This window comes from Lithobates pipiens, unplaced genomic scaffold, assembly GCF_037356315.1.
Source record: "Lithobates pipiens isolate NorthernLeopardFrog02 unplaced genomic scaffold, aLitPip1_a1.2 Scaffold_18, whole genome shotgun sequence".
Lineage (NCBI taxonomy): Eukaryota > Metazoa > Chordata > Amphibia > Anura > Ranidae > Lithobates > Lithobates pipiens.
In genome coordinates this window covers 326,323,717-326,340,429 of record NW_027507758.1, presented here as the reverse complement: position 1 = coordinate 326,340,429, position 16,713 = coordinate 326,323,717, and positions in this window count along the sequence as shown.

Below are 16,713 nucleotides of genomic sequence, written 5' to 3'. Positions count from 1 at the left end.
GGGAGGAACTGGCGTCATAACATGACGCCGGTTTGTTTACAAGTGATCACTCCGTCATTTGACGGAGCAATCATGTGGTAAACGGCCGCGACGAGCGGCTGTTTACCGTGATCCATGATGCGCCGGGTCCACTGGACCTGGCGGTCACGGATGATCTCGTGTGCGCGCCCCAGGGGGTGCGCGAGAGCAGAATTCTGGGAGGCCGTTAATTAACGGCCTCTCAGAGTTAAACAACCGCCCTGAAGCCGTTAATCGGCAAAGGGCGGTTGTTAAGTGGTTAAAGAAGTGTTCCAGCCTGGGGAAAAATTTTTAAATCAGCAGCTACAAATTCTATAGCTGCTGACTTTTAAAATATGGACACTTACCTGTCCAGGGAGCCTGAAATGTCGGCACCCCAGCCGATCTTTAGATCGGCTGTCAGGTGCTGCCACCGCCATCTCCACTAAGGGAAACCATCAGTGAAGACTTTTGGCTTCACAGATGGCTCCCTAATTGGCCCTGCAGCAGAGGAAGGAGGAGAGGACCAAACTTCTAAGGTCAAAAACAGGTACTTGTTCCCCCCCCTCCCCCCTGAAAGGTGCCAAATGTGGCATGGGTGGGGAGAAAATAAGCAGTAGTGGCACTTTTGGGTGGAACTCCACTTTAAGTTATTCCTTCACAAACACCAACTACCTCCTCACTTCAATTCAATACATCACAAATAACTTATCCTCATGGGCAACCCTATATTAGCACAACTTAGTGTAATTCCAGATACTGCATTATGAAAATTCGATGGTATTCTAACCTATACAGACATTTACAGATGTTTATCATGATGTAATTATACGATTACTGTAACTGTGAATATATATGCACTTTTTGTACATATATACAACTCTTTGAGTTAAAAAAAAAAAGTTAAAAAAAAGTTTGCATGGAGTGTCAATGGAACCTTAGTAAATAGGAAAAGCCCACTATCTCTTTTGTTACTATACTCCCCAGCGATCTTTGATGAACCATGAGCCAACATGCCTATTTAGCACTCCTCTTCTCTGGGCAGTTCAGAATGACCCCTTAGTATACAGGCCAGTAAGGATGAGCCAAACACCCCCGGTTTAGTTCGCACCAGAACCTGTGAACAGACATAAACTTTGTGTGAACTTTAGAACCCTATTAAAGTCTATGGGACTCGAACATTCAAAATCAAAGGTGCTAATTTTAAAGGCTAATATGCAAATTATTGTCATAAAAAGTGTTTGGGGACCTGGGTCCTGCCCCAGGGGACACGTATCAATGCAAAAAAAAGTTTTAAAAACTGAAATTTTTTTGGGAGCAGTGATTTTAATAATGCTTAAAGTGAAACAATAAAAGTGTAATATTCCATTAAATTTCATACCTGGGGGTGTGTGTATAGTATGCCTGTAAAGGGTTGCATGTTTCCCATGCTTAGAACTGTCCCTGCACAAAGAGTAATTTCTGTTAGTAAAAAGTCATTTAAAATCATTCGTGGCTATAATGAATTGTCGGCTCCCCGTAATACAGAGAACAGTCATTGAAAGTCATTGATAAAAAAAAAAAAAAACGTGGGCTCCCCCAAATTCAATTACCAGGCCCTTCAGGTCTGGTATGGATTTTAAGGAGAACTCCACGGCAAATTTAAAAAAAAATGGCGTGAAGTTCCCCCTAAAAATCCATACCAGACCCTTTATCCGAGCACGCAACCTGGCAGGCCGCCCCCCCTTCTGAACCGTACCAGGCCACATGCCCTCAACATTGGGAGGATGCTTTGGGGTCCCCCCCAAAGCACCATGTCCCCATATTGATGAGGACAAGGGCCTCATCCCCACAACCCTGGCTGGTGGTTGTGGGGGTCTGTGGGCAAGGATCAGAATCTGGAAGCCCCCTTTAACAAGATGTCCCCCAAATCCCACCCCTCCTGTTTGAAATGGTAAGGGGGTACAAAAGTACCCATACCATTTCACAAAGAAAGTGTAAAAAATAGTTAGAGACACACACCTTTGAAAAAGTCCTTTATTAAAAATAAAAAAGATTCCAGCTGTGGTAATCCACTCTTGCTATCCAGCGATGGATGATCATCTCTACGGGGTCCAGCGATTGCTGATCTGATCCAGCGACGGGTGATCCATCCAGCGCAGCACATCCATCCTCTGTCTCCACCAATGGAGAAACTGCGGGGATCCCGGCTGCCTGACATTTCTTATATGAGAAGGGCGGGGCCGCCCATCACCTGGCCCTGTCCCCCTCTGACGCAAGGGGAAAGCCCGGCTTCCCCAGTGACGTGCGAGTGACCCTGCCCCCTCTGATGTAACGAAAACCTGCGTTAAATCGGAGGGGGGCGGGGTCATCCACACTTCATTGGGAAAGCCGTGTTTCCCTTGCATCAGAGGGGTGGCGGGGGCAGGTGATGTGTGGCCCCACCCTCCTCATATAAGAAGTGTCAGGCTGCCGGGATCCCCGCAGTATTTCCGCCGGTGGAGACAGAGGATGGATGCGCTGCACTGAATGGATCACCCATTGCTGGATCAGATCAGCCATCGCTGGACCCCGGAGAGATGATCATCCTGGATAGCAAGAGTGGATTACCACCTCTGGAATCTTTTTTTAAATTTTTTAAATTTTTAATAAAGGACTTTTGCAACGGTGTGGGGGTCTTTTTTAACAATTTTTTATACTTTCTTTGTGAAATGGTAGGGGTACTTTTGTACCCCCTTACCATTTCAAACAGGGGGCCCAGGATCTGGGGGTCCCCTTGTTAAAGGGGGCTTCCAGATTCTGATAAGCCCCCCGCCCGCAGACCCCTACAACCCCCGGACAGGGTTGTGGGGATGAGGCCCCTGTCTTTATCAACATGGGGACATGGTGCTTTGGGGGGGCCCCAAAGCATTCTCCCAATGTTGAGGGCATGTGACCTGGTATGATTCGGGGGGGCGCTCTCTCGCACCCCCTCTTTTCCTGCGGCCTGCCAGGTTGCGTTCTAGGATAAAGGGTCTGGTATGGATTTTTAGGGGGAGCTCCATGCCATTTATTTTTAAATTTGGCGTGGAGTTCCCCTTAAAATCCATACCAGACCTGAAGGGTCTGGTATGGATATTTGGGGGGAACCCCACGTCATTTTCTTTTAATTTGACACGGGGTTCCCCTTAATGTCCATACCAGACTTAAAGGGCCTGGTAATTGAATTTGGGGGAACCCCACGCTTTTTTTTTTTTTATCAATGACTTTCAATGACTGTTCTTTGTATTACGGGAAGCAGACAATTAATTATAGCCGCGAGTGATTTTAAATGACTTTTTTTCCTGCAGAAATTACACTTTGTGCAGGGATTGCTCTAAACACGGGAAACATGTGCCCCTTTACAGGCACACTATACACAACCCCCAGGTACGAAATTTAAAGGAATATTACACTTTTATTGTTTCACTTTAAGCATTATTAAAATCACTGCTCCCGAAAAAACTTCCTTTTTAAAACTTTTTTTTGCATTGATACATGTCCCCTGGAGCAGGACCCAGGTCCCCAAACACTTTTTATGACAATAACTTGCATATAAGCCTTTAAAATTAGCACTTTAGATTTCTCCCATAGACTTGTACAGGGTGTTCTGTGGCTTTTCGAATTTGCCGCAAACACCCCAAATTGTTCGCTGTTCGGTGAACAGGCGAACAGGCAATGTTCGAGTCAAACATGAGTTTGACTCAAACTCTAAGCTCATCCCTACAGGCCAGGATTTAACTGCCCAGGGTGTAGTCCCTGGCTTATGGTGGTTTAACAAAAAAAGTTCGATGCCAGTTACATTTGTTTTTTCTTACGTTTATTTGCTCTGTAAAAATAGCAAAAATATCTCAGGTATAATCGATTTGGTGGTCCTTTAATAACAGCCTCCTAATAGTAATTGGTTCTTTAACCAGTTGCCGACCGCCGCACGACGATGTACGTCGACAGCATGGCACGGGCAGGCATATGGGCGTACATGTACGTCCCTGCCTTCCTGCGGCGGTCGGTTTTCGTCCGGGAGCGATCCGGGACGAGGGGGCGGCCATTCATTCATGGCCACCCCCTCGCGATCGCTCCCGACGAATAGAAATCCCCCGTGACATCACTTCCTCTCCTGTAATGTAAACACAGGAGAGGAAGTGATGTATTCTCTCCTCCGTGTCGGTATTTTTCGTTCCGACACGGAGGAGAGCGGATCGGTGAGTTGCACCAACACTCTACACACACAGTAGAACATGCCAGGCACACTCACACCCCCCCGATCACCCCCCCAATTACCCCTGCCCCCCAGTCACAGTGACACCAATGTCATTTTTTTTTTTTTTTTTTTGCATTGGTGTCATTTGTGACTGTAATAACTGTTAGGGCAGTTAGGGTTAGCCCCCTTTAGTTCTAATGTACCCCCCTAACCCCCCCAATAAAGGTTTAACCCCGGGATCACCCCCCGTCGCCAGTGTCACTAAGGCTGGGTTCACATTGCAGCGGTTTATGAGAACGAATGTGATTCGCACCGCACTGCAGTGCAAATCACATCCGATCTCTGTGCGATTCGAGTTCAGCCATTCGCCGCACCCGCCACACCCGCCGCACCCGCCGCAAATTCGCACGGGACCCTTTTTTTGGCCCGCAGCAGAATCGGATCGCATGGATGTTCACACCATGCGAACCGAGTTTGCAGATCGCACTGCGATATGCGAACTGATCTGGGGGTGTCAGTAACATTTCACTGACACTCCCAGCAGTTCACATAGGGCAGTGTGAACTGCCGCCGGGAGGCATGCAATGCGGGAACCCGCCGCGGATTCGTGGCGTTTCCGCATCGCTCCAGTGTGAACCCAGCCTAATAAGCGATCATTTTTCTGATCGCCGTATTAGTGTCACAGGTGACGCTAGTTAGGCAGGTAGGTATTTAGGTTCGCCGCAGCTTTTTATAGCGCCAGGGACCCCCATATACTACCGCATAAAGCCCCCTGATTGCCCCCTAGTTAACCCTTTCACCAGTGATCACCATATAACTGTTACAGGTGACGCTGGTTGGTTAGTTATTTTTTTATAGTTTCAGGGCACCCGCCATTTATTACCTAATAAAGGTTTAACCCCCTGATCACCCGGCGGGTGTCATTTGTGACTAATAACTGTTAGGGCAGTTAGGGTTAGCCCCCTTTAGTTCTAAGGTACCCCCTAACCCCCCCAATAAAGGTTTAACCCCGTGATCACCCCCCGTCGCCAGTGTCACTAAGGCTGGGTTCACATTGCAGCGGTTTATGAGAACGGATGTGATTCGCACCGCACTGCAGTGCAAATCACATCCGATCTCTGTGCGATTCGAGTTCAGCTATACAGATAGTATGGCTGAATTCGTGTCGCACCCGCCGCACCCGCCGCAAACTCGCACGGGACCCTTTTTTTGGTCCGCAGCAGAATTGGATCGCATGGGTGTTCACACCATGCGATCCAAGTTTGCAGATCGCACTGCGATATGCGAACTGATCTGGGGGTGTCATTAACATTTCACTGACACTCCCAGCAGTTCGCATAGGGCAGTGTGAACTGCCGCCGGGAGGCATGCGATGCGGGAACCCGCCGCGCATTCGTGGCGTTCCCGCATCGCTCCAGTGTGAACCCAGCCTAATAAGCGATCGTTTTTCTGATCGCTGTATTAGTGTCACAGGTGACGCTAGTTGGGCAGGTAGGTATTTAGGTTCGCCGCAGCTTTTTATAGCGCCAGGGACCCCCATATACTACCGCATAAAGCCCCCTGATTGCCCCCTAGTTAACCCTTTCACCAGTGATCACCATATAACTGTTACAGGTGACGCTGGTTGGTTAGTTATTTTTTTATAGTTTCAGGGCACCCGCCATTTATTACCTAGTCTCACTAGTGTACCCCTAAATTTAGGGGTGTCTACTTTCCAAAATGGGGTCATTTGGGGGGGGTTTGTGCCATCTTGGCATTTTATGGCCTTCAAAACTGTAATGCCCTTAGAAAGCCTGAAGGCGGTGCTTGGTTTTCGGGGCCCCGTACGCGGCTAGGCTCCCAAAAAGTCCCACATATGTGGTATCCCCGTACTCAGGAGAAGCAGCAGAATTTATTTTGGGGTGTCATTTCACATATGCCCATGGCATGCGTGAGCAATATATCATTTAGTGACAACTTTGTGAAAAAAAAAAAAAAAGTTTGTAATTTTCCCGCAACTTGTGGCAAAATATAAAATATTCCATGGACTCAACATGCCTCTCAGCAAATAGCTTGGGGTGTCTACTTTCTAAAATGGGGTCATTTGTGGGGGTTTTGTGCCATCTTGGCATTTTATGGCCTTCAAAACTGTAATAGGTAGTGAGAAGTGAACTCAAAAATTTACGCCCTTAGAAAGCCTGAAGGCGGTGCTTGGTTTTCGGGGCCCCGTACGCGGCTAGGCTCCCAAAAAGTCCCACATATGTGGTATCCCCGTACTCAGGAGAAGCAGCAGAATTTATTTTGGGGTGTCATTTCACATATGCCCATGGCATGCATGAGCAATATATCATTTAGTGACAACTTTGTGAAAAAAAAAAAAAAAAAAAAAAGTTTGTAATTTTCCCGCAACTTGTGGCAAAATATAAAATATTCCATGAACTCAACATGCCTCTCAGCAAATAGCTTGGGGTGTCTACTTTCTAAAATGGGGTCATTTGTGGGGGTTTTGTGCCATCTTGGCATTTTATGGCCTTCAAAACTGTAATAGGTAGTGAGAAGTGAACTCAAAAATTTACGCCCTTAGAAAGCCTGAAGGCGGTGCTTGGTTTTCGGGGCCCCGTACGCGGCTAGGCTCCCAAAAAGTCCCACATATGTGGTATCCCCGTACTCAGGAGAAGCAGCAGAATTTATTTTGGGGTGTCATTTCACATATGCCCATAGCATGTGTGAGCAATATATCATTTAGTGACAACTTTGTGTAAAAAAAAAAAAATATTTTTTTTTTGTCATTATTCAATCGCTTGAGGCAAAAAAATAAAATATTCAATGGGCTCAACATGCCTCTTATCAATTTCCTTAGGGGGTCTACTTTCCAAAATGGGGTCATTTGGGGGGGTTTTGTACTGCCCTGCCAATTTAGCACCTCAAGAAATGAGATAGGCAGTCGTAAACTAAAAGCTGCGTAAATTCCAGAAAACGTACCTTAGTTTGTAGATGTGACAACTTTTGCGCAAACCAATAAATATACAATTATTGACTTTTTTTTACCAAAGACATGTGGCTGAATACATTTTGGCCTAAATGTATGACTAAAATTGAGTTTATTGGATTTTTCTAATAACAAAAAGTAGAAAATATCATTTTTTTTCAAAATTTGCGGTCTTTTTACATTTATATCGCAAAAAATAAAAATCGCAGAGGCAATCAAATACCATCAAAAGAAAGCTCTATTTGTGGGAAGAAAAGGACGCAAATTTTGTTTGGGTACAACATTGCATGACCGCGCAATTACCAGTTAAAGCAGCGCAGTGCCAAAGTGTAAAAAGACCTCTGGTCATTTACCAGCAAAATGGTCCGGTCTGAAAGTGGTTAACCACTACAATACAGGGTACTTTCGCCCCCTATCTTCCCTGCCCAATTTCCAGATTTCAGCGTTCTCACAATTTCAATGACAATTGCGGGGGCATGCTACGCTGTACCCAGATTAAATTGTTATCATTTTGTTTGCACAAATAGAGCTTTATTTTTGGTGTTATTTATTAACGATTCAGTTTTTTATTTTTTGTGATATAAGTGAAAAAAGAGCGGAAATTTGGAAAAAAAACAATATTTTCTTCTTTCTATTTTAAAAGAAATCCAATAAAATCTAATTTTGTCATAAATTTAAGCCAAAATGTATTCTGCTACATGTCTTTGGTAAAAAAAAATTTGGTTAAGTGTATAATAATTGGTTTGTGTGATCACGGACATATATACGCAAATGATCATGTACATATGTGTGCAGGTGATCACGGACATATGTGTACAGATAATCATTGGGACATGTGATTTTAGTGGCACATATGTGGGGGTCATGTTTTTATTATTAGGGACATGTGTTTTTATTATTTGGGAACATGTATATTTTGGGGACATGTGTGTTTTGGGGACATATGTGGGGACATTTTGTTTATACTGTGTGGTGTTGTGTGTTTTACACTAGACTGGTGATCAGTGAGTAAAAAGCTGTAAAAAACAGCTCATACTCACTGATCATCAGCCGGCTGCAGCGATCTGCTCTCCTCTCCTCAGCGATGACTTCCGTGTGAGAGAGGAGGAGCCGATTGCCTAGCAACCGGCTGTTTGTTTACATCACATGACGGCCGTGAATGGACATGGCCGTCATGTGATCAGGAGGGCCAATCACAGAGCCCTCCTGCCGATCCGAGATGCTCCATGTCCGGGTGACACAGGCGCATCGGGATCGCGCCGCTGCGCGGGCACGCGCGACCACAATCCCCCTACTTCTGATGGACGTTCAGGAACATCCACTCAGAAGTAGAGAGCTCCCACCCGGCCGTAGTAGTTAAGAGCGGTCAAATAGATTACAGTGAGATTCTGTGAGAGCAATCACTGTTTGTGGTTAAAGGTCAAATGGTCTTCCTCTTTCTCTAAGTGAATCTTAGATCTTTGACCCAACGAGAGCAGTCACAGGTATTTTAAAATGCTGAGCAGTGAGATCTTCATGTAATGTCCAGTGACAGCAGTTTCTTTCAAGCTCTTCGGGACACTTTTCAGTAGAAGTAGACTTCACCTAAAATGCTCCATACCAGGCAACAATTTTCCTGATCCTACTCCCTTTGGATGTACCCTCCAGTAAGGCAAGTTAGATTGCTTATTCCTTCAGCACAGGCCCCCAGCCACTTTTACTGTGGCATCGTCACCAGGCATCAGCTCATACGAGAAAATTTTCTGGAAGTTTGCACCAAATTGTATTATCTTTCCCAAGCCCATGTGACTGAATCAAAACCCTCAGTGATTTGCTGAGAGAGTTAAATATTCAAAACTCATATATTGTTACTTTTTTACTCGTTTTCTGTTTGTTTTATAGCGCAAACAAGAAAAAAAACGTAGAGGTGATCAAATACAACCGAAAGGAAGCTCTATTTGTGGGAAAAAAATTACGTCAAATTTGTTTGGGTACAGGATCACACAATTGTCAGATAAAGCGATGCAGTGCCGTATCGCAAAAAATGTCCTGGTCATTAAGGGGGCAAATCCTTCCAGGGCTGAAGTTGTTAAAGTGATTGTAAAGTTTTTTTTTTTTTTTTTATAAAATAGCAAACATGTCATACTTACCTGTTCTGTGCAATGGTATGCATAGAATTCATTAGGGTAAAAATCTTTCAAGCATTATAACTACATAACCACTTGCCGATCAGCCACTGTCTTTATACAATAGCATGTTGGCATGTTCCCGCAAATCACTGTAGGTGTACGTCGGCTCCTTTAAACAGCCATAGCAGGCTTACATGCCCGCTGCACGGCGGGGGACCTGATGTATGTGTCCGGCAGCCGCGAGAGCCAGAACAGGAATGAGAACCAGAACAAGAATCTGTTAATATAAACAGACAGATCCCCATTCTGGCGGGAGTTAAAGACAGATCTGCTGTTCGTAGTGATTAACCACTTGCCGACCGCCGCACGACGATATACGTCGGCAGAATGGCACGGGCAGGCATATGGGCGTATATATAAGTCCCTGCCTGCCCGCGGGTGGGGGGCCCGATCGGGCCCCCCCCCGGTGCCTGCGGCGGTCGGCATTCCTTCGAGAGCGATCCGGGATGAGGGGGCGGCCATTCATTCATGGCCACCCCCTCGCGATCGCTCTCGACGAATGGAAATCCCCGGTGACATCACTTCCTCTCCTGTAATGTAAACACAGGAGAGGAAGTGATGTATTCTCTCCTCCGTGTCGGTATTTTTCGTTCCGACACGGAGGAGAGCGGATCGGTGAGTTGCACCAACACTCTACACACACAGTAGAACATGCCAGGCACACTCACACCCCCCCCCTTTACCCCCCGATCACCCCCCCAATTACCCCTGCCCCCCAGTCACAGTGACACCAATGTAATTTTTTTTTTTTTTGCATTGGTGTCATTTGTGACTGTAATAACTGTTAGGGCAGTTAGAGTTAGCCCCCTTTAGTTCTAATGTGCCCCCCTAACCCCCCCCAATAAAGGTTTAACCCCGTGATCACCCCCCGTCGCCAGTGTCACTAAGGCTGGGTTCACATTGCAGCGGTTTATGAGAACGAATGTGATTCGCACCGCACTGCAGTGCAAATCACATCCGATCTCTGTGCGATTCGAGTTCAGCCATTCGCCGCACCCGCCGCACCCGCCGCAAATTCGCACGGGACCCTTTTTTTGGTCCGCAGCAGAATCGGATCGCATGGGTGTTCACACCATGCGATCCGAGTTTGCAGATCGCACTGCGATATGCGAACTGATCTGGGGGTGTCAGTAACATTTCACTGACACTCCCAGCAGTTCGCATAGGGCAGTGTGAACTGCCGCCGGGAGGCATGCGATGCGGGAACCCGCCGCGGATTCGCGGCGTTTCCGCATCGCTCCAGTGTGAACCCAGCCTAATAAGCGATCATTTTTCTGATCGCCGTATTAGTGTCACAGGTGACGCTAGTTAGGCAGGTAGGTATTTAGGTTCCCCGCAGCTTTTTATAGCGCCAGGGACCCCCATATACTACCGCATAAAGCCCCCTGATTGCCCCCTAGTTAACCCTTTCACCTGTGATCACCATATAACTGTTACAGGTGACGCTGGTTGGTTAGTTATTTTTTTATAGTTTCAGGGCACCCGCCATTTATTACCTAATAAAGGTTTAACCCCCTGATCACCCGGCGGGTGTCATTTGTGACTAATAACTGTTAGGGCAGTTAGGGTTAGCCCCCTTTAGTTCTAAGGTACCCCCCTAACCCCCCCAATAAAGGTTTAACCCCGTGATCACCCCCCGTCGCCAGTGTCACTAAGGCTGGGTTCACATTGCAGCGGTTTGAGAACGGATGTGATTCGCACCGCACTGCAGTGCAAATCACATCCGATCTCTGTGCGATTCGAGTTCAGCCATTCGCCGCACCCGCCGCACCCGCCGAAAATTCGCACGGGACCCTTTTTTTGGCCCGCAGCAGAATCGGATCGCATGGGTGTTCACACCATGCGATCCGAGTTTGCAGATCGCACTGCGATATGCGAACTGATCTGGGGGTGTCAGTAACATTTCACTGACACTCCCAGCAGTTCGCATAGGGCAGTGTGAACTGCCGCCGGGAGGCATGCGATGCGGGAACCCGCCGCGCATTCGTGGCGTTCCCGCATCGCTCCAGTGTGAACCCAGCCTAATAAGCGATCGTTTTTCTGATCGCTGTATTAGTGTCACAGGTGACGCTAGTTAGGCAGGTAGGTATTTAGGTTCGCCGCAGCTTTTTATAGCGCCAGGGACCCCCATATACTACCGCATAAAGCCCCCTGATTGCCCCCTAGTTAACCCTTTCACCAGTGATCACCATATAACTGTTACAGGTGACGCTGGTTGGTTAGTTATTTTTTTATAGTTTCAGGGCACCCGCCATTTATTACCTAGTCTCACTAGTGTACCCCTAAATTTAGGGGTGTCTACTTTCCAAAATGGGGTCATTTGGGGGGGGTTTGTGCCATCTTGGCATTTTATGGCCTTCAAAACTGTAACGCCCTTAGAAAGCCTGAAGGCGGTGCTTGGTTTTCGGGGCCCCGTACGCGGCTAGGCTACCAAAAAGTCCCACATATGTGGTATCCCCGTACTCAGGAGAAGCAGCAGAATTTATTTTGGGGTGTCATTTCACATATGCCCATGGCATGCGTAAGCAATATATCATTTAGTGACAACTTTGTGAAAAAAAAAAAAAAAAAAAAAAGTTTGTAATTTTCCCGCAACTTGTGGCAAAATATAAAATATTCCATGGACTCAACATGCCTCTCAGCAAATAGCTTGGGGTGTCTACTTTCTAAAATAGGGTCATTTGTGGGTGTTTTGTGCCATCTTGGCATTTTATGGCCTTCAAAACTGTAATAGGTAGTGAGAAGTGAACTCAAAAATTTACGCCCTTAGAAAGCCTGAAGGCGGTGCTTGGTTTTCGGGGCCCCGTACGCGGCTAGGCTCCCAAAAAGTCCCACATATGTGGTATCCCCGTACTCAGGAGAAGCAGCAGAATTTATTTTGGGGTGTCATTTCACATATGCCCATGGCATGTGTGAGCAATATATCATTTAGTGACAACTTTGTGAAAAAAAAAAAAAAAAAAAAAAAAGTTTGTAATTTTCCCGCAACTTGTGGCAAAATATAAAATATTCCATGAACTCAACATGCCTCTCAGCAAATAGCTTGGGGTGTCTACTTTCTAAAATGGGGTCATTTGTGGGGGTTTTGTGCCATCTTGGCATTTTATGGCCTTCAAAACTGTAATAGGTAGTGAGAAGTGAACTCAAAAATTTACGCCCTTAGAAAGCCTGAAGGCGGTGCTTGGTTTTCGGGGCCCCGTACGCGGCTAGGCTCCCAAAAAGTCCCACATATGTGGTATCCCCGTACTCAGGAGAAGCAGCAGAATTTATTTTGGGGTGTCATTTCACATACGCCCATAGCATGTGTGAGCAATATATCATTTAGTGACAACTTTGTGTAAAAAAAAAAAAAAAATTTTTTTTTTGTCATTATTCAATCGCTTGAGGCAAAAAAATAAAATATTCAATGGGCTCAACATGCCTCTTATCAATTTCCTTAGGGGGTCTACTTTCCAAAATGGGGTCATTTGGGGGGGTTTTGTACTGCCCTGCCATTTTAGCACCTCAAGAAATGAGATAGGCAGTCGTAAACTAAAAGCTGCGTAAATTCCAGAAAACGTACCTTAGTTTGTAGATGTGACAACTTTTGCGCAAACCAATAAATATACAATTATTGACTTTTTTTTTACCAAAGACATGTGGCTGAATACATTTTGGCCTAAATGTATGACTAAAATTGAGTTTATTGGATTTTTCTAATAACAAAAAGTAGAAAATATCATTTTTTTTCAAAATTTGCGGTCTTTTTACGTTTATATCGCAAAAAATAAAAATCGCAGAGGCAATCAAATACCATCAAAAGAAAGCTCTATTTGTGGGAAGAAAAGGACGCAAATTTTGTTTGGGTACAACATTGCATGACCGCGCAATTACCAGTTAAAGCAGCGCAGTGCCAAAGTGTAAAAAGACCTCTGGTCATTTACCAGCAAAATGGTCCGGTCTGAAAGTGGTTAAGAACAGCGATCTATTTCCTCCTCCAGTCAGCCTAGCCCCCATACAGTTAGACAGTGTTAACCCCTTTCCTTACAGTGACATTTATACAGTAATCAGTGGTTATTTTTAGCTCTGATGTCAATGGTCCCAAAAAAGTGTCAAAAATGTCCAATCTGTCTGTCACAATCTCGCAGTCCCACTAAAATCAGTAGATCACCGCCATTTCTAGTATAAAAAAATAAATAATAAAAATGCCATAAATACATCCCCTATTTTGTAGAGGTTATCATTTTTGCGCAAACCAATTAATATAGGCGTATTGTGTGTTTCTTTACCAAAAATATGTAGAAGAATACATATTGGCCTAAATTGATGACAAAATTTGTTTTTTTGACATTTTTTGGCCGATCTTTATTATAGCAAAAAGTAAAAAATGTGTTTGTTTTTTTTCAAAATTGTCGCTCATTTTTTGTTTATAGCGCAAAAAATAAAAACTACAGAGGTGATCAAATACCACCAGAGAAAGCTATATTTGTGGTAAAAAAAAAAGAACATAATTTTTGTTTGGGTATAGTGTCATACGACTGCGCCATTGTCAGTTAAAGCGATGCAGGGCCGTATTACAAAAAATGGCCTGGTCCTTAAGGGGGGAAATCTCCTGGTCTGTAAGTGGTTTAATTTAAGCTTATAAATGTATTTACAGGTGGCCATGTTAAACTATTTAGGCGTAGTGAAATCCATTTGTCACCATAGAACACAGTTGTGGGAGTCTAGAGTACTCATAATGTCCTCATGTTTCTGAAGCCTTACTAAAATATTGCTTATATTGAAGCATTATGATACTACCTAAATAACGTATCTAATGATAGAAAATAATATTTGGAAGATATAGGACTTTAAGGGTGCATTGCGACAGGAAACTAAATGATACCTAAATTTAAATATACACAAATATACACATATATATACATAATTTGAAGCTCATTGTATATGTCTATTCTCTCCAACTTCCCTAAGATTTGCTGTGATCTACCGGCCCCCTGGACCATTATCAACATTCCTTGATGAGTTTTCTGCCTGGCTACCCTACTTTCTCTCTTTGGAAATTCCCACAATCCTTCTCGGTGATTTCAACATCCCTGCTAATACAAACGCTCCTGCTACTTCTAAACTTCTTAAGCCGTGTACACACGGGCGGACTGTATGGCCTACTTAGTCCGTCGAAACACATTTCAGCGGACAGTCCGCTCGTGTGTGGGCTTCAGCTGACTTTTTCAGCGTGCAGTCTGGCGTACTAAGTATTTCGGATTTTTCGAAATTCTGTCCGTCATACTTTGGTTTCAGCGGACAATCCGCTCGTGAGTAGGCTAGTTCGAAGGACTAAGAATGGCGCATGCTCAGAAAGGATTTACACGGCGGAAGGGTGCATTGCTGTGTATTGGACTTCCTATTTCTAGTCCCGTCGTACGTGCTGTACACGTCATCGCACAAGCTTTCGACGGACTGTTTGTGCATCCGTGTGTGGTCAAGTCCGTTCATTCGAAAGTATGACGGACTGTCCGTCGGATTGTATGACGGACTAAGTAGGCCATACAGTCCGCCCGTGTGTACGCGGCTTTTGTCTAACCTCTTCATTCGACCCAAAGCAATGGGTACAGGCTTCTACTCACTCTGATGGCAACACCCTTGACCTTGTATTCTCCTACCTATGAACTCCATGTAATTTCTCCAACAATCCTTTTCCTCTCCGACCCCGGCCTTACTAGTTTCTCTCTCCCCCTGTCTTCCATCACCTTTCCCTACAATCGCCTAACCATCACCTGTAGAAACTTTCGCAACTTCAACTCTTCTCTCCTCCATTCTGCTACTGACCACCTCTATGACAAAATCTCTCCTCTGTCCTGCCCTAACCAAGCCACTTCCATCTACAATAAATCCCTGTCCTCTACCCTGGACAAGCTTGCTCCCCTCATTACATATAGAATCGGGCCTCGACCCCTACAACCCTGGCAAACAGATGACACTAGAATTCTCAAAAAACGTAGTCGCACTCTTGAGCATCTGTGGCACAAGACTAAGGCTCTCAATGACTTCAACCAATACAAATCTGCCCTCCAAAAATACTATTTTTTCCTCCTCACTGCCAAGCAGACCTATTTTACAACTCTTATTAACACCTTCTCATCCAGTCCCCGTAAACACTTCTCTACCTTCAACTCTCTACTTCGTCCTCTGCCGCCTCCACCCACTGACTCACTCACTGCCCAGGAGATTGTTAATCACTTCAAAAACAAGATTGATACAATCTGTGGTGAAATCTCTACTCTAAAGGTATCTCTCCCAGTTAAAACCCCATGTCAACAGGTAGAATTGACACTCCCCTTATTCAAATCTGCTACTACAGACGAAGTTGCTAAACTCCTTTCTAACGCCCACCTAATCACCTGTCCCCTGGATCCTATTCCCTCTCAAATACTACGGTCGCCCTCTGACTCCTACACTCTCTGACCCACATCTTCAATCTCTCACTCACCTCTGACATCTTCCCCAATGCTCTAAAACATGCATTGGTCACCCCCATACTTAAAAAGCTGCCCTTGGACCCTACCAATCTTAACCTACGCCCTATCTCCTTGCTCCCCTTTTCCTCTAAACTCCTTGAATGCCTGGTTTACAACCAACTGAGTTATCACCTCCTTAAAGTGGTTGTAAACCCTTACAACACACTTTGACCTACAGGTAAGCCTAGATTAAGGCTTACCTGTAGGTCCAAGAAATATCTCCTAAACCTATACTGTTTAGGAGATATTTGCTCGAAGAGAGGCACCGCTGTCTACAGCGCATGCGCCGTAGACAGCGGTGTGCAGGCGCACTGAGTGCGGCATCTTCAACGATGGAGATGCCGTGCATGTCGGCTCCCATGCGCATGCGCGGGAGTGACGTCATCGTCGAATTACAGCGGCGGAGCTGCGAGACCCCACTGAAAAGATGGATGTGCCGGACTACAGGGGACAGCGGTGACTTCGCTGGCTCCTGTGGCAGGTAAATGACACATAATGGACTACTATGCGATGCATAGTAGTCCATTATGCTTTGCCTTTGCAAAGCATAATGGAATGAAAGAGGGAATGAAAGAGGAAGTAAACCCATCAGGGTTTACTTCCTCTTTAAGAATAACCTTCTTGATCCTCTTCAATCTGGTTTTCGACCTCAACACTTCACAGAAACTGTTCTTTTAAAACTCACAAACGACCTACTAACTCCAAAAACCAATGGACACTACTCTGTACTCCTACTTCTGGACCTTTCAGCTGCCTTTGACATGCTTGACCACCCCTCTTCCTCAAAAAACTTTGCTCCTTCGGTCTCCATGACTGTGCACTTCAGTGGCTCTCATCCTACCTATCCCAATACACCGTCAGTGTCACTTACAATTCTACTTCTTCCAC